Below are 16,347 nucleotides of genomic sequence, written 5' to 3'. Positions count from 1 at the left end.
CTTGTCGCTTTAAGAAAATCAAAGAAAATTTGAAGCCCAGTGAAATAGTCCTTCTAATTCATTTTATGGAAAATTATGCTTTCATCACCCAAGATGCTCTTCAAGGATATCACTGGGATATCAGTCAAACAACACTGCACCTGTTTGCTGCATTCTATAAAGCTGAAGAAGTACAGTGTATTAACTTATGCATTGCTGATTGAGTATGATTTTTATCAGCTTGTGCTACCACAAACAGGACTTTGGTATAACTGCTGAATGGAATTTTTTTTTGCACGAGCCACATTAAATCTCCGTGCGATGGAATTGGCGGAGCGGCTAAATGCATAGCAGCAAGAGCAAGCCTGCAACAAATTACAGATGATAGACACCAGAAGATTTATTCAAATTTTGTGACCAACAAATACAAGGAATCAAGTTCATTTTTCTTAGAGGGCAAGAAATAGAAGACAAAGGATAGCTACAAGAACAATGATTTCGAAACGGCAATACTTTTTTGCCAATGGGTTTGAACGACATTCAAGTTAGCTGCGTTTCAAGCGACAAAACTTCTTTTGAGGCTTCGATTTACAAATCATCTGACCCCAGTGTGACTTTCATGTCAGTTTTAAGCCCTATTCCTGGCCAATACATTGCCTGCATTTACAACAGTCTGTGGCGGATTGGTAACGTGAGGAATTGATACTGAAGAACATGGTACCCTGGTCAAATGCTTGCACCCTTTTGGTCCATCTCATACGTTCTATTGGCCTCTAATGTTGGCTTCCTGAACAGCACACCTCATGAATATAGCAGCACCTTCAGCAACTAGAACAGGACGTCAGTATATTTTCCAGAAACCATATTGAACAGTATTGAGGAAAAATTTAAGTCCACGAAGCAGTAATATTAAATAGCACCAGCTTGGGAACCAACATGAAGAGACCAACATATCACCTTGGGAACCACGGCAAGAAACTCAAATGAACCAATATAACCTCAATAAAGAAACAAAAAAACACGGCTTGGGAACCAAGATAAGAAACCCAATTGGGGCTGTGGAACCTTTATGATGATACCAGCAGGCACGGCCATCTATATGTACACCACTGGCCATTAAAATTGCTACACCATGAAGATGACATGCTACAGACACGAAATTTAACCGACAGGAAGAAGATGCTGTGATATGCAAATGATTAGCTTTCCAGAGCATTCACACAAGGTTAGCACTGGTGGCAACACATACAACGTGCTGACATGAGGCAAGTTTCCAACCAATTTCTCATACACAAACAGCAGTTGACCAGTGTTGCCTGGCAAAACGTTGTTGTGATGCCTCGTGTAAGGAGGAGAAATGCATACCACCACGTTTCCGACTTTGATAATGGTTGGATTGTAGCCTATCGCGATTGCGGTTTATCGTATCGCGACATTGCTACTCACGTTGGTCGAGATCCAATGACTGCCGTGCTGGATCCCGACATCCTCGTATCACTAGCAGTCGAGATGACAGGCGTCTTATCTGCATGGCTGTAACAGATCGTGCAGCCACGTCTCGATCCCTGAGTCAACAGATGGGGACTTCACAAGACAACAACCGTCTGCACGAACAGTTCGACGACGTTTGCAGCAGCACGGACTATCAGCTCAGAGACCGTGGCTGCGGTTACCCTTGACGCTGTGTCACAGGCAGGAGTGCCTGTGATGCTGTACTTGATGACAAACCTGGGTGCACAATTGCCAAAACGTCCTTTTTTGGATGAATCCAGGTTCTGTTTACAGCATCACGATAGTCGCATTCGTGTTTAGCGACATCGCGGTGAACGCACATTGGAAGCGTGTATTCGTCATCGCCATACTGGCATATCACCCGGCGTGATGGTATGAGGTACCATCAGCTACACGTCTCGGTCACCTCTTGTTTGCATTGACGGCACTTTGAATAGTGGACGTTACATTTTAGATGTGTTACGACCCGTGGCTCTATCCTTCATTCGATCCCTGCGAAACCCTACATTTCAGCAGGATAATCCACGACTAGTTGTTGCAGGTCCTGTATGGGCCTTTCTGGGTACAGAAAATGTTCGATTGCTGCCCTGGCCAGCACATTCTCTCACCAATTGAAAACGTCTGGTCAATGGTGGCCGATCAACTGGCTCGTCACAATACCCCAGTCACTACTCTCGATGAACTGTGGAATCGTGTTGAAGCTGCATGGGCAGCTGTACCTGTACACACCATCCAAGCTCTGTTTGACTCAATGCCCGGGCGTATCAAGGCCGTTATTACGGCCAGAGGTGGTTGTTCTGGGTACTGATTTCTTAGGATCTATGCACCCAAATTGCGTGAAAATGTAATTACATGTCAGTTCTAGTATAATATATTTGTCCAATGAATGCCCATTTATCATCTGCATTTCTTCTTGGTGTAGCAATTTTAATGGCCAGTAGTATAATAGAAAAAGCAATGTTTTATAACATCATAATACCCCTCTTGCCTTTGCAACTATACCCAATCACTACTAGGACAGATTTAGAAACTGACTGAACAAATGGTTCTGAACTAGGTTAGTCATCGAATTTCCATGGTTTTCATGGGTAGCTGGAAAACCGACATTAATCTACCCATTGTCGTTCTTGCATGTCTTGAGCGTACGGATTCAGCAACCTGTACTGTGTTGCAGTCTTAACGTGTTACACATGGCTTGTGTTGAAGTTCAACTTCTTATTTGGTACTTTACTGAGCTGACTCTTAACATCCAACAGAATGTTTCCAGTGCAGAAAATTGTGCTCTTTTCAATGGTACTGGAAAGAAGAATTTCTGAAATGATCCTTTTGCAATATTTGCATTTGAATTTGCCTTATTTATTGTAATTTTAAATTTGGTGCCATGTTTATGTTGAGTATAATCAAAATTAATTGGCCAAACAGAAAATATGCTAATAGAATCATGGACCAGGCTTTGTCAATGAATGTGCCAAAGTTTAGTTCCTTTGTATTTTTACTTCCTCAGATATCTGACCCCAAAGAGGGTCATAAACTGTGTGCATTTTTCTCTGCAGGTTTTTTGAGCCAGTTTCATGCATTATGCTGGCTCACAAAATGCTTTATATTCTATCATTCTGTATTTTCTGATCCACAGATGAAAGTTATCCAAGACCTGAAAGTGAGAGTTCTCTTCTTGCTTTTGTCTTGTAATAAAAGAGCTTTGAACATTAGGTTTTGTTCATTTTCATGCACATTCATCAAAAAGTCATCGAAATAGAAGGCTAAGTCTATGACCACAGCAAATTTCAGGAAAATTGAAGCTCAAGGAGTGGGAGGCCTATGATCAGTTGAGATAGAATGACCCCTCTTGCATGGCTCTCCTTATACTAATTTTGGCTTCACATAGCTTTTGTTTGTGTGTGAGGCTTTGACTTCATCTAAATTCACAGTTAAGCTCTCTTTGCTTTTGAGTGGGTCTTTTTCGATCCTCACAACTTTACTCAGCATGTACCTGCCTAAAATGTATTGTACAGTAATTGTAAACTTTGTCCGTTGATACCCAGTATCGTTAGTGCTGGAGATGAAATTTTCATGCTGACCTCACGGGCAATCAGAAATCTGTTTCTTGTCATTTTCACAAAGTAGAAGAATCTTCATACCTTTGTCTTTATTCATAAACACATCAAAAAATGTTCTGCATTACCCCTGTTCCCAGAACTCCTGATGACGGACATCGATTGTGGATGTTGTATCACAGACACAGTCCCTTTGACTGTTCAGAGATGTCACTAAACCCGCCCAAGATGTAAACAACCATGCACGAGCAGTGCCTATTAGACAGAGGGGTCCGACAGCCGATCAGTTCCAGTTATTCCACCGGGAAGGAGGTTCGTGGCTCATGTCTGTAGTTTAACCGTGCCTAGACGGTCAATACCGTGATTCGACCACGTCCGCAATGTTATTTTGTGCCAGGAAGGGCTCCCAACAAGGGAAGTGCCCAGGCATCTCGGAGTGAACTAAAGTGATGTTGTTCGGACATGGAGGAGATACAGAGAGACAGGAACTGTCGATGACATGCATTGCTCAGGCCACCCGAGGGCTACTACCTACAGATTATGACTCGGAGGAACCCTGACAACAACGCCACCATGCTGAATAATGTTTCTTGTGCAGCCACAGGATGTCGTGTTATGACTCAAACTGTGCGCAATAGGCTGCATGATGCGTAACTTCTCTCCCGACGTCCATAACGAGGTCCTTCTTTGCAACAATGACACCGTGCAGTGCGCTACATATGGGCTCAACAACATGCCAAATGACCACTCACGATTGGCATCACATTCTCTTCACCGATGAGTGTCACATATTCCTTCGACCAATCGTCGGAGGCGTGTTTGGAGGCAACCTGGTCAGGCCGAACACCTTAGACACACTGTCCAGCGAGTGCAGCGTGGTGGATGTTCGCTGCTCTTTTGGGGTGGCATTATGTGTGTCCGACATACGCCACTGGTGGTCACGGAGGCACCGTAATGGCTGTAGATACGTGAATGCCATCCTCTGACCGATAGTGCAACCACATCAGCAGCATATTGGTGAGGCATTCATCTTCGTGGACAACAAATCGCGCGCCCATTGTGCACATCTTGTGAATGGCTTCCTCCAGTATAACGATATCACTCAACTAGAGTGGCCAGCATGTTCTCCAGACAGGAATCCTATCAAACATGCTTGGGATAGATTGAAAAGGGCTGTTTATGGACGACGTGACCCACCAACCACTCTGAGGTATCTACGCCAAATCGCCATTGAGAAGTGGGACAATCTGGACAGTGCCTTGACGAACTTGTGGATAGTATGCCACAACGAGTACAGGCGTGCATCAGTGGAAGAGGACGTGCTACTGGGTATTAGAGGTACCGGTGTGTAAAGCAATCTGGACCACCACCTCTGAAGGTCTCGCTGTATGGTGGTACAACATGCAATGTGTGGTTTTCATGAACAATAAAAAGGGCACAAATGATGTTTATGTTGATCTCTGTTCCAATTTTCTGTACAGGTTCTGGAACTCTCGGAACCAAGGTGATGCAAAACTTTTTTTTGTGTGTATATTTATAGCTATATTCAGTGGTGCTGTAACAATCTTACGATCGTCAATTACCTGCTCTACGGTGAGTCAAAAAGTTCCAGTCTATCTAAGATCTAAGATGTTATCTTCATGAATTGGTTCAAAATTAACTGCTCAAGGTAATTTTCAAATGAGGCATTTACAACAATTTCTCACATTACCCTGTCCCTACTACCTGCCCTAATCACTTTAGTCACCCAGTCTATAGCTGGTAAATTGAAATCATCACCTAACACTGCAAATGATCAGGAAATGTTTACAAAATATTTTCTCTGAAATGTTTCACCACTACCACTCCTGATGCAGGAAGTCTATATATGCATCTGATGACCATGATTCACCCCCTTTATCACAAGGCTTCAGCTATATTATTTTGCATTTGGAATCTATTTTAATCTCTCTTGATAGTATTGCGTATTTCTTTTGGCTAAAAATCTGCCTCCTGCACCACCACAGTTCAACCTATCTTTGCAATATGCATTCCAATATGAGTTTAGAATTTCATTGCTATTTACATCTGGTTTCAGCCAGCTTTCTGTGTGTAGTTGTTTGTTACCATTTATAAGTGAGTCTAGTTCTGGGACCTTTCCATAACCACTTCTAGAATTAACTCACACTACATTAACATTTTCTTTCCCACGAGTGAGACTAGCAGTCATCAGAAAAGTGGCCAGCTACATGTGGGAACAGAGAATGGCTCTGAACCCACGCGGCAGGCGCCATTTGTGCCTACACACACCGCAATTTGCAGCTAGGTGGACCCAGCAAATTACTGCTCACTTTGTCGATGCCAAGATCGTACTACATTATCATACAGGTATATCTTCCACCTGTTGACCCTTGAATAAAAGGAGCAGTAACAGCTATCTTTGCAGTTTCCTTCACAGATACATGGTGCATAACTACTTGTAAGCTACAAAACCGTTTGTGACACTCTTGTACACTACTGGCCATTAAAATTGCTACACCAAGAAGAAATGCAGATGATAAACAGGTATTAATTGGACAAATATATTATACTAGAACTCATATGTGATTACATTTTCGCGCAATTTGGATGCATAGATCCTGAGAAATCAGTACCCAGAACAACCACCTCTGGCCGTAATAACGGCCTTGATGCGCCTGGGCATAGAGTCAAACAGAGCTTGAATGGCGTGTACAGGTACAGCTGCCCATGCAGCTTCAACTCGATACCACAGTTCATCAAGAGTAGTGACTGGCGTATTGTGACGACCCAGTTGCTCGGCCACCAGTGACCAGACCTGGAGAATGTGCTGGCCAGGGCAGCAGTCGAACATTTCCTGTATCCAGAAAGGCCTGTACAGGACCTGCTGCAACATGCTGTCGCGCATTATCTTGCTGAAATGTATGATTTCACAGGGATCGAATGAAGGGTAGAGCCACGGGTCGTAACACATCTGAAATGTAACGTCCACTGTTCAAAGTGCCGTCAATGCGAACAACAGGTGACCGAGACGTGTAACTAACGGCAGCCATACCATCACGCCGGGTGATACGCCAGTATGGCGATGACGTATACACGCTTCCAATGTGCGTTCACTGCAATGTCGCCAAACACAGATGCGACCATCATGATGCTGTAAACAGAACCTGGATTCATTGGAAAAAATGATGTTTTGCCATTCGTGCACCCAGGTTCGTCGTTGAGTACACCATCACAGGTGCTCCTGTCTGTGTTGCAGCGTCAAGGGTAACCGCAGCCATACAGGTAAGATACCTGTCATCTCGACTGCTAGTGATACGAGGCCGTTGGGATCTAGCACGGCGTTCCGTATTACCCTCCTGAACCCACCGATTCCATATTCTGCTAACAGTCATTGGATCTCGAGCAACGCGAGCACCAATGTCGCGATACGATAAACCGCAATCGCGATAGGCTACAATCCGACCTTTATCAAAGTCGGAAACGTGATGGTACGCATTTCTCCTCCTTACACGAGGCATCACAACAACGTTTCACCAGGCAACGCCGGTCAATTGCTGTTTGTGTATAAGAAATCGGTTGGAAACTTTCCTCATGTCAGCACGTTGTAGGTGTCGCCACCGGTGCCAACCTTGTGTGAACGCTCTGAAAAGCTAATCATTTGCATATCACAGCATCTTCTTCCTATTGGTTAAATTTCACGTCTGTAGCATGTCATCTTCGTGGTGTAGCAATTTTAATGGTCAGTAGTGTATGAAAAATTTAACAGTGTTTGTTCACTATAAAGCATTGTACTGAAGTGTATTACGACATTTCAAGAATATGATGGATGATTCATACATAATGCACACTGTTTTCTTTCTTTTTTTAACTTACTCACTTATTTAGTATTTGTTTTCAATATATGCTTACAGTCTTTCAGTATAGTCTCCCTGCTTCCATCTGACTGAATCCCAACATCTCAGAATCTCTGTTATTCCATCCTGGACACCACTTTTTTTTCATCTGTCGAATGGCTTTGGTAACAGTGGTAGAAAGCACTTCCAGAGAAAGATAATCACGTATATGCATAGGCTTTTCCAACTTCGAGAACAAGTCAAAGTCCGGTGGACTCGTGTCCGGGTAGTAGGAAGGATGCGGCATCACTTCCATTCCGCGTTCGTGCTGTTTCTGGGCCACACCATTGCCGACACGCGGGCGAGCATTGTCGTGGAGAATGAGTGGTCCGGCCTCGAGCAACTGAGGTCAGGTTTTGTGCAGGTCTCTGCGCGGTTTATGCATAAAGTTATGATAGAACCCTGCTGTGACACTTGTTCCATATGGGACTCTATCTGTTGTGATGATTCCTTGGTGATCACAAGCAAAAGTCATCATTTGATTGAGTGCATCAAAATTTCTTTGAGCATGGAGAATCTGAAGATTTGTGTTCATTGGACTGAGATTTCGAGTAATCCACGTTTCACCAGTAGCAACAATTCAACACAAGAATCTGTTACCTTCATGGTCGTTGTTTGAGCAAGGTTTGCAGTGGCTAGACGTCTCACAGAAATCTCTCTCTTCTTCAGAACATTTATCAGAATATGGAATACTGCTATGGGGGAGTTCCAGAGCCTTCAGAGAGTTCCTGACAAGTCACAGTGCGTTCTTCTTCGAGAGCATCTGCCACAAATTTCACACTTTATTCATCTGTTTACTTTTTTGGCCTTCCAGGTATTGCTCTATGCTCATACGACCACCACACAAACAATAAATCCGACATGGAACTGTACTGTGATCCGCTGGGTGATTTCATCTCAAACCATACATGTCTATGCTGAATGTGTCACACCACTATTTCAAAGTTTTCTGAAAAAAATAAACATTGAAGTTCCACATGATACCTCTCCAAAACAGCAATATTTCGGTTTTATAATAATTTGTTAAAATGCTACAGACCTCTCTGAATGAGAGTATCCGTAAAATTAACGCAACAAAAGGGAAAATTGAAAACTTGTCATAAAGAAACCAAAAGCGTTAGAAATCTGAATTTATTATCAATAAATACTTTGTTACCATTACTATCAGGCATATTTAATATATACACACTTCTGACGTATCTCTCTCTCTTTCTTTTGGGAAAATGAACCATGAACCATGAATGTTTGTAACTCTTTGTGAATTTCAAAATTATGTTTTGAAAATATGAATAGTCACAGGATGTTAACTGCCTTGAGAAGTGATAAAGTGGAAGGATTGCTCACTGCTAACTGACAGCTGTGACATTAATGCATAAAAATTCTTAAACTGTCAAAATATTTCTACACAAAGATGAAAGAATGTTAAATTTTCTGGTTATTTAGAAATTATTTTGTCCACACCCACCCTCCTAAACGTTCTAAAAATTTCATGGTACATTAGTTGGTTATTGTACTTAAGGAATGTACAATCAGAGTGGGCTGTACTTGTCAATTCAGAATGTGAGAAATTTTTTAGGTAGGCTAGCTCTGCTCTCAAGGTCAAAAAATCGTGGACACTTAAATATTTAAATTTAGCGCTCATTTTAAATAAATCCCATGCAAAACAGTTGGCTGCAATGTAACAGTCAACACCGCACTGTTGAAACAGTTCTTCGACCCTTCTTGTTTTTTTGAATCTCCTTCTTATAGAACATGTGTAGACAAGCTGAATTTGCACATGGACAAGGATGATACAGCAAGAGCAGTATTTGAGAAATGTGCACTGATTTTTTGATGATGGCCATTTGAAAGCATTAGCAGGACCGCGAGGTACCATAAAGGGGTCGATTAGACACTTACGACCTCTCCCACCCACCACTGATTGCCATACACACAAGAAATGAAGTGCCTCACTACAAAGTCTTATGTATGTAATGTATATTGTGGTCTCTGTCTTTCACACACAGTAACATGCTGCATTTCTCAGAGAAGCGTGGTTGCAATGTATGTGCCACTCGGGGATGCAGCCCAGTAGTGACTCGATTGAATTCCTACGACTGGCGTCATAGTATACCACTCTTTTATCTTTTTTAAACGTAATTCCCTTAATATATACTTTCATTTAGAATTAAGAAATTCATATTGGTATGGTGTGTACAAAGTCAGTGCAAGATGTTTACAGAGAGCTCCTACCCCATCTTGTGCACTTTTTCCATAATCTGTTGCTGAAAATATCCATTCTTTGTCTTAATTCTTGTACTAAGTGTTGAACAAGCTCATAAAGCTGAAAGCAGTTTTTAAAATGAGATACTGCACCGTCAGTCACTTGCTCATATGTCTAAGAAATGCACAATCTCTGGATGCCGTTTCATCATTTATCAAGGTGACAGCATAGCACGAATGAGATCATCACTGACAATAGCAAAACAGTGTGATGTTCCAAGGAAGTGAGCAACATCTCATGGTGGCAATTATGAATCTCGTTCTGCAAAGCAGAACTCTCCTCCCTCCCACAATGCATAGGTTACGTCATTGTCAGTATCCTGAAGGTGTAATGCTTCAACAGTCATCACTTCTACACCAGGACACATTGCACACTCTTGTAACCAACATATATGTTGCTCTTGACATATACATAAAAGTATCATGTCCATCTCTCTGTACTTCTTCCTTGTGACACTGCTTATGGATAAACAAACAAGTTTCAAATTAGTGCGGTAAATACATGTGCAAACTTCTATCGCTGGCTGGCATCTTACCCAGTTTGGTCGTAAAGAGTAGAATTTTGTGGGACCAATTTTTAAATTCGGGTTCTGCTCCTTCATTACAGGATATGCTTTTCTTATTGATCTTGTCATACATCATTTTAACACTTTCACCATGTACTGGTCACACTACAAATTGCAGCCACATTGGCGCCTAAGACGCCACCGCCTACCGACGCCCCGCCGCCATTTCGTGCCTTCAATCCTGACGTTCAACGCTGGCCAGAAAACATCGCACAGCTCGAGGCACACTCTGCAGCATACAACATACCAGGTACAGAGCGGTTTGCCTTTTTCACTGCCAACGCGAGTGTTCTGATGTACCATGTATCGCTCGCTCGAAAAGTACCAATATCACGAAAAGTTCGATTTCTCGAAAGGTATCGAACTCTCGAAAAGAATGGATCGCAAAAAATATCAAGTTGCTCGCCTTTCTCTTGGGAAAGTTTACGTTTATCGGCTGGAAATTTATTTAACGTACCGAAGTTTCCAGTTTCTTCATTCTGTACTAGATAAAAGGTTTTAAGTTAATGCAATCGACAAGTAAAACATATAACAGGTCATGTTATAGTTCCCGAAACTGACGGCTTGAAGTGCCTTGCAGTTCACCTAGGATCTTAGACTAGGTGTAGCAACCACATTACACAAGAAAACAGGAGAAGTATTAATTTGTACTGAAAACAAGAAAACCTCCCGTTTTTGTCATTTGTTTTCGTACTAACGTAATGCCAGAACTTCAAATTGCTAGTCTTTCTCTCGAGTGAGCTAACATTTATTGGCTGGAACTATTATTGTCCTCTCAAAAAAAAAAATATTATACTCACGAAAAATATTGAACTCTCGAAAAATATCGACCCCTTAAAATGTATCTACGGCTCGAAAATTGTTTTGCTCCTGAAAAACTCCAACCGCTCGAAACTCTTAATCTCTCAAAAATTATAGATCTTGTGAATAATATCGTTATCTCGCGAACAACGATCTGTCGAATAATATCGGTCCCGCGTAGAATATCGAACTCTCGACGAATATCGCTGTAAGAAACTTCCGATCTTCTATAAAATGATGATCATTCTAAAAATAGCGACTTCTTGGAAAATAACAAACTCGAGGAAAAAATCAACCTCTCAGATAATATCGACCGCACGGAAAATATTTATCTCTCCTGAGATATATCTCTCTCTCGATAAATATAGATGTCTCAAAATATCGATCACATGAAAATTATCTATCTCCCGAAAAATAACGCTATGGTAAGTACCGACTCCAGAAGATAGTACAAATGTCGAAATCTGTCAATCACTCGTAAAACATAATTTTATCGAATAGTAACTATATCCCAATAGGAAACGGTCTCGCGAAAGATATCGATCTACCGTAATGTATTAATCGATTGAAATGTAACAGTCTGTCGAAGAGAATGAAACTGTATAATAGCATCGATAGATCGAATATTAGCGATTCATAGAAAATCTAATTACTGAGAATAACCTACATCTCGGAAAATATCTGATCTCTCTGAAGGTATCGATCATTCGGAAAATAGCCAAACATTCGGAAATATTATCATCTCTCACTTTTGTCTGATCTCTCGAAAAGTATCGAACGTGCATAATCATCGAACTGTCGAATAGTATAAATCGCTCAGAAAGTAACGACCAGTCAAAAAGTATCTATCTCTCAAAAAGTATCCATCTCTCGAAAACTATCGATCGTTATTTTCGAGAGGTTTTTTTTTTTTTTTTTTTTTTTTAAGAAACACAACAATTTTGAGTGGTAGATACCTTCTCAGGGGATTGGTATTTTGTGAGAGGTCGATATTTTCCGTGAGATCGATATTTCTGAGAGGACGATTATGTTCCAGTCGCTCACTGTTAGCTTTCCTGAGAGAAACGCAAGCAATGTTCTGGCATTAGCTTAGTGCGAAAACAAAGGACATAAACGGTAGGACTTCCAACGTTTTAGTACAAATTAATACTTCTCGCGTTATCTCGTGGAATGTGGTTGCTACACCTAGGTCAACTGCAAGGCACTTCAAGCAGTCAGTAATTGTAGTTCGACATCTAAAACATGACCTGGTATATGGATTACTTGTCGATTGCATTAGCTTAGAATCTTTTATTTTGTTCAGAATGAAGAGCCTGGAAACCTCAGTATGTTACATAAATTTCCAGCCGATAAATGTAAACTTTCTCGAGGGAGAGGTGAGCAGTTTATCGATAGATCGATACCCTTCGAGAGATCGACGCCTATTTGGGTGATCGACATATTTTTACAGATAGACACGTGTCGAGCAATAGATATGTCTCAAGATCTCTAAAAACACTTCAATCTTTGAAAACGCATCGTTCTCTCGAAACGCATCGCCCTCTCTAATGCAATCGTTGCTCGTTAGGCGTCGATCCCTCCCAAATCAACAATCCCTCGGAAGGTGTAGATCCAACGAAACTTATATATCTCTCGATACGAATCAATATGTCAATAGTATTATCAACAGAAAAGTGTCCATTCTTGAAAGATATCCATCCTTCTAAGGATACCCACATCCCACACATGTCGGTCTCTAGATATTACCGATCTCTCGATATAGAATGACCTCTCGAATGTACCGACCTCTCGAAACGTATGAAACACTCAAGAAGAATCAATCTCACGAATAACATAAATCACTTGAGTGGTCTCGATCTCCCGACTAGTGTCGTTATCTCGAGTTTTATCTATGTTCGTGTAGTATCGATCTACTGAAGAGTAACGACCTCCCTAATAGTATCGATCACTGGGCTAATACCTGGTGTCTCGGAAATTTCTGAACTACGGGAAATTATCCGATCTCTATGCAGGTCAATCACTCGCAAAGTATCTATTTCTCGGATATGATCGATCTCTTGTTAAATGCCGATATTTCGGAATAATCGACGTCTTGGGAGGTACCGATCCCACTGAAAACTACCTATCTCTCGGAATATATCGAACTGTTCGAAATTATTGATCTGGCAGAAAGTATCGGAATATGTAAATATAACCGATCTCTCGGGAAATATACGATGTCTCGTAAAATTTGCGATCTCTCGAAGATTATTCGATCTCTTGAAGGATATCAAATCACTCGAAAAATATCGTATATTCGAAAAGATGCCGCAAGAGGAATCGACACTCGCAAGGTATCGAACGCACGAAATGCAGTTATTTTGCGAAAAGTATCTTTCTCTCGAAATGAATCAGTCTTTCGAAAAGTAACTATCTCTTGAACAATATAATCTCAAAAAGAACTTAGATCTCTCGAAGTTATCGATAACATGAATAGGTCCATAGTACTTGTCGAACGCCTCATTTTGAGAAATCAACATTGGTTGTGACACATATACATATCGAGAGATCGATACCTTTAAGTATTGTACATGTAGATATGTTTCACGAGGTTAATAATACTAGAGATATCGATAGTTTCGAGAGACTGATCTGTTTAAGAGAATAGTTATTTCCCGAGCGATCGACATTTTACGAGAGATGGATATTTTTTGAGTGATCTATATTATCTGAGAGAAAGATATTCTTTGAGAAATAGATGTTCTTCGAGATGTCAATGATTTTGGAGAGATCGATGTTTTTTAAGAGATAGATATTTTTCGAGAGATCTATATTTTCCGAGAGGAAGATATTATGAAGAGATGGATATTTCCCTGAAGCTGTATATTCGATGAGTGATCGATATTCTTAGAGACAACAATATAATTCGAGCGATCAATATTCTGTGAGATTCTAGTTCTCTTTGAGACAAGGATACTTATCAAAAACTAATGTAGTTTCAGAGATCGATACCTGTATAGAGATCGAGACTTCTCGTTTTGTTCATACTTTACCTGAGGAGGAGGAGGAGGAAATTAGTGTTTAACGTCCCGTCGACAACGAGGTCATTAGAGACGGAGCGCAAGCTCGGGTGAGGGAAGGATGGGGAAGGAAATCGGCCGTGCCCTTTCAAAGGAACCATCCCGGCATTTGCCTGAAGCGATTTAGGGCAATAACGGAAAACCTAAATCAGGATGGCCGGAGACGGGATTGAAATGTCGTCCTCCCGAATGCGAGTCCGGTGTGCTAAACACTGCGCCACCTCGCTCGGTATTTACCTGATATCGATACATTAATGACGGGCGATACTATTACTGCTAAAGTTACTTTACGATAGATCGATATGTCTTTGGTGCGCCATTATTTCCAGGAGATCGATATTGTCTGAGTGGTGTACATATATAGTAATATCTACACTCCTGGAAATGGAAAAAAGAACATATTGACACCGGTGTGTCAGACCCACCATACTTGCTCCGGACACTGCACGGCACAGCGGACACACCAGGAACCGCGGTGTTGGCCGTCGAATGGCGCTAGCTGCGCAGCATTTGTGCACCGCCGCCGTCAGTGTCAGCCAGTTTGCCGTGGCATACGGAGCTCCATCGCAGTCTTTAACACTGGTAGCATGCCGCGACAGCGTGGACGTGAACCGTATGTGCAGTTGACGGACTTTGAGCGAGGGCGTATAGTGGGCATGCGGGAGGCCGGGTGGACGTACCGCCGAATTGCTCAACACGTGGGGCGTGAGGTCTCCACAGTACATCGATGTTGTCGCCAGTGGTCGGCGGAAGGTGCACGTGCCCGTCGACCTGGGACCGGACCGCAGCGACGCACGGATGCACGCCAAGACCGTAGGATCCTACGCAGTGCTGTAGGGGACCGCACCGCCACTTCCCAGCAAATTAGGGACACTGTTGCTCCTGGGGTATCGGCGAGGACCATTCGCAACCGTCTCCATGAAGCTGGGCTACGGTCCCGCACACCGTTAGGCCGTCTTCCGCTCACGCCCCAACATCGTGCAGCCCACCTCCAGTGGTGTCGCGACAGGCGTGAATGGAGGGACGAATGGAGACGTGTCGTCTTCAGCGATGAGAGTCGCTTCTGCCTTGGTGCCAATGATGGTCGTATGCGTGTTTGGCGCCGTGCAGGTGAGCGCCACAATCAGGACTGCATACGACCGAGGCACACAGGGCCAACACCCGGCATCATGGTGTGGGGAGCGATCGCCTACACTGGCCGTACACCACTGGTGATCGTCGAGGGGACACTGAATAGTGCACGGTACATCCAAACCGTCATCGAACCCATCGTTCTACCATTCCTAGACCGGCAAGGGAACTTGCTGTTCCAACAGGACAATGCACGTCCGCATGTATCCCGTGCCACCCAACGTGCTCTAGAAGGTGTAAGTCAACTACCCTGGCCAGCAAGATCTCCGGATCTGTCCCCCATTGAGCATGTTTGGGACTGGATGAAGCGTCGTCTCACGCGGTCTGCACGTCCAGCACGAACGCTGGTCCAACTGAGGCGCCAGGTGGAAATGGCATGGCAAGCCGTTCCACAGGACTACATCCAGCATCTCTACGATCGTCTCCATGGGAGAATAGCAGCCTGCATTGCTGCGAAAGGTGGATATACACTGTACTAGTGCCGACATTGTGCATGCTCCGTTGCCTGTGTCTATGTGCCTGTGGTTCTGTCAGTGTGATCATGTGATGTATCTGACCCCAGGAATGTGTCAATAAAGTTTCCCCTTCCTGGGACAATGAATTCACGGTGTTCTTATTTCAATTTCCAGGAGTGTATATTTATCTATACATCGATAGTCTTCGAGAGTTCTGTATTTGTCGTTACATCTTTATTTATTTTTCAGAAGACCGGTTGAATAGGAGAGATCGCTATTTTTTGAGAGATTAATTATTTTATATTCCATGCTTCTTAGAGATCGATACTTTTCGAGAGATCTATTTCTATAGTGGATCGTTATTTTTCGAGAGATCTATACGATTCCAGAGATCAACATATACCGAGAGCTCGATGTATTGGGCGTGATAGATACTTCTGGGTGGACCTATGCATTTGGGTAGGACAATATTTTTCCAAGATCTATATATTTTTTCCATAGATCGGTCTTTTCTAAGGTATCTTCGTTATCGAGATATTGATATTTTCGTGAGTTCGGTTCTTTCTGTGTGGTCGTAATTTTTAAGCAGTTGAAATTTTACTATAGATCGTAATTTACTGGTGATCGATACTCAC

This window comes from Schistocerca nitens, chromosome 11, assembly GCF_023898315.1.
Source record: "Schistocerca nitens isolate TAMUIC-IGC-003100 chromosome 11, iqSchNite1.1, whole genome shotgun sequence".
NCBI classification, from domain to species: domain Eukaryota; kingdom Metazoa; phylum Arthropoda; class Insecta; order Orthoptera; family Acrididae; genus Schistocerca; species Schistocerca nitens.
The sequence above is the reverse complement of the archived record's forward strand: the minus strand, read 5'-3'. Positions refer to the sequence as shown.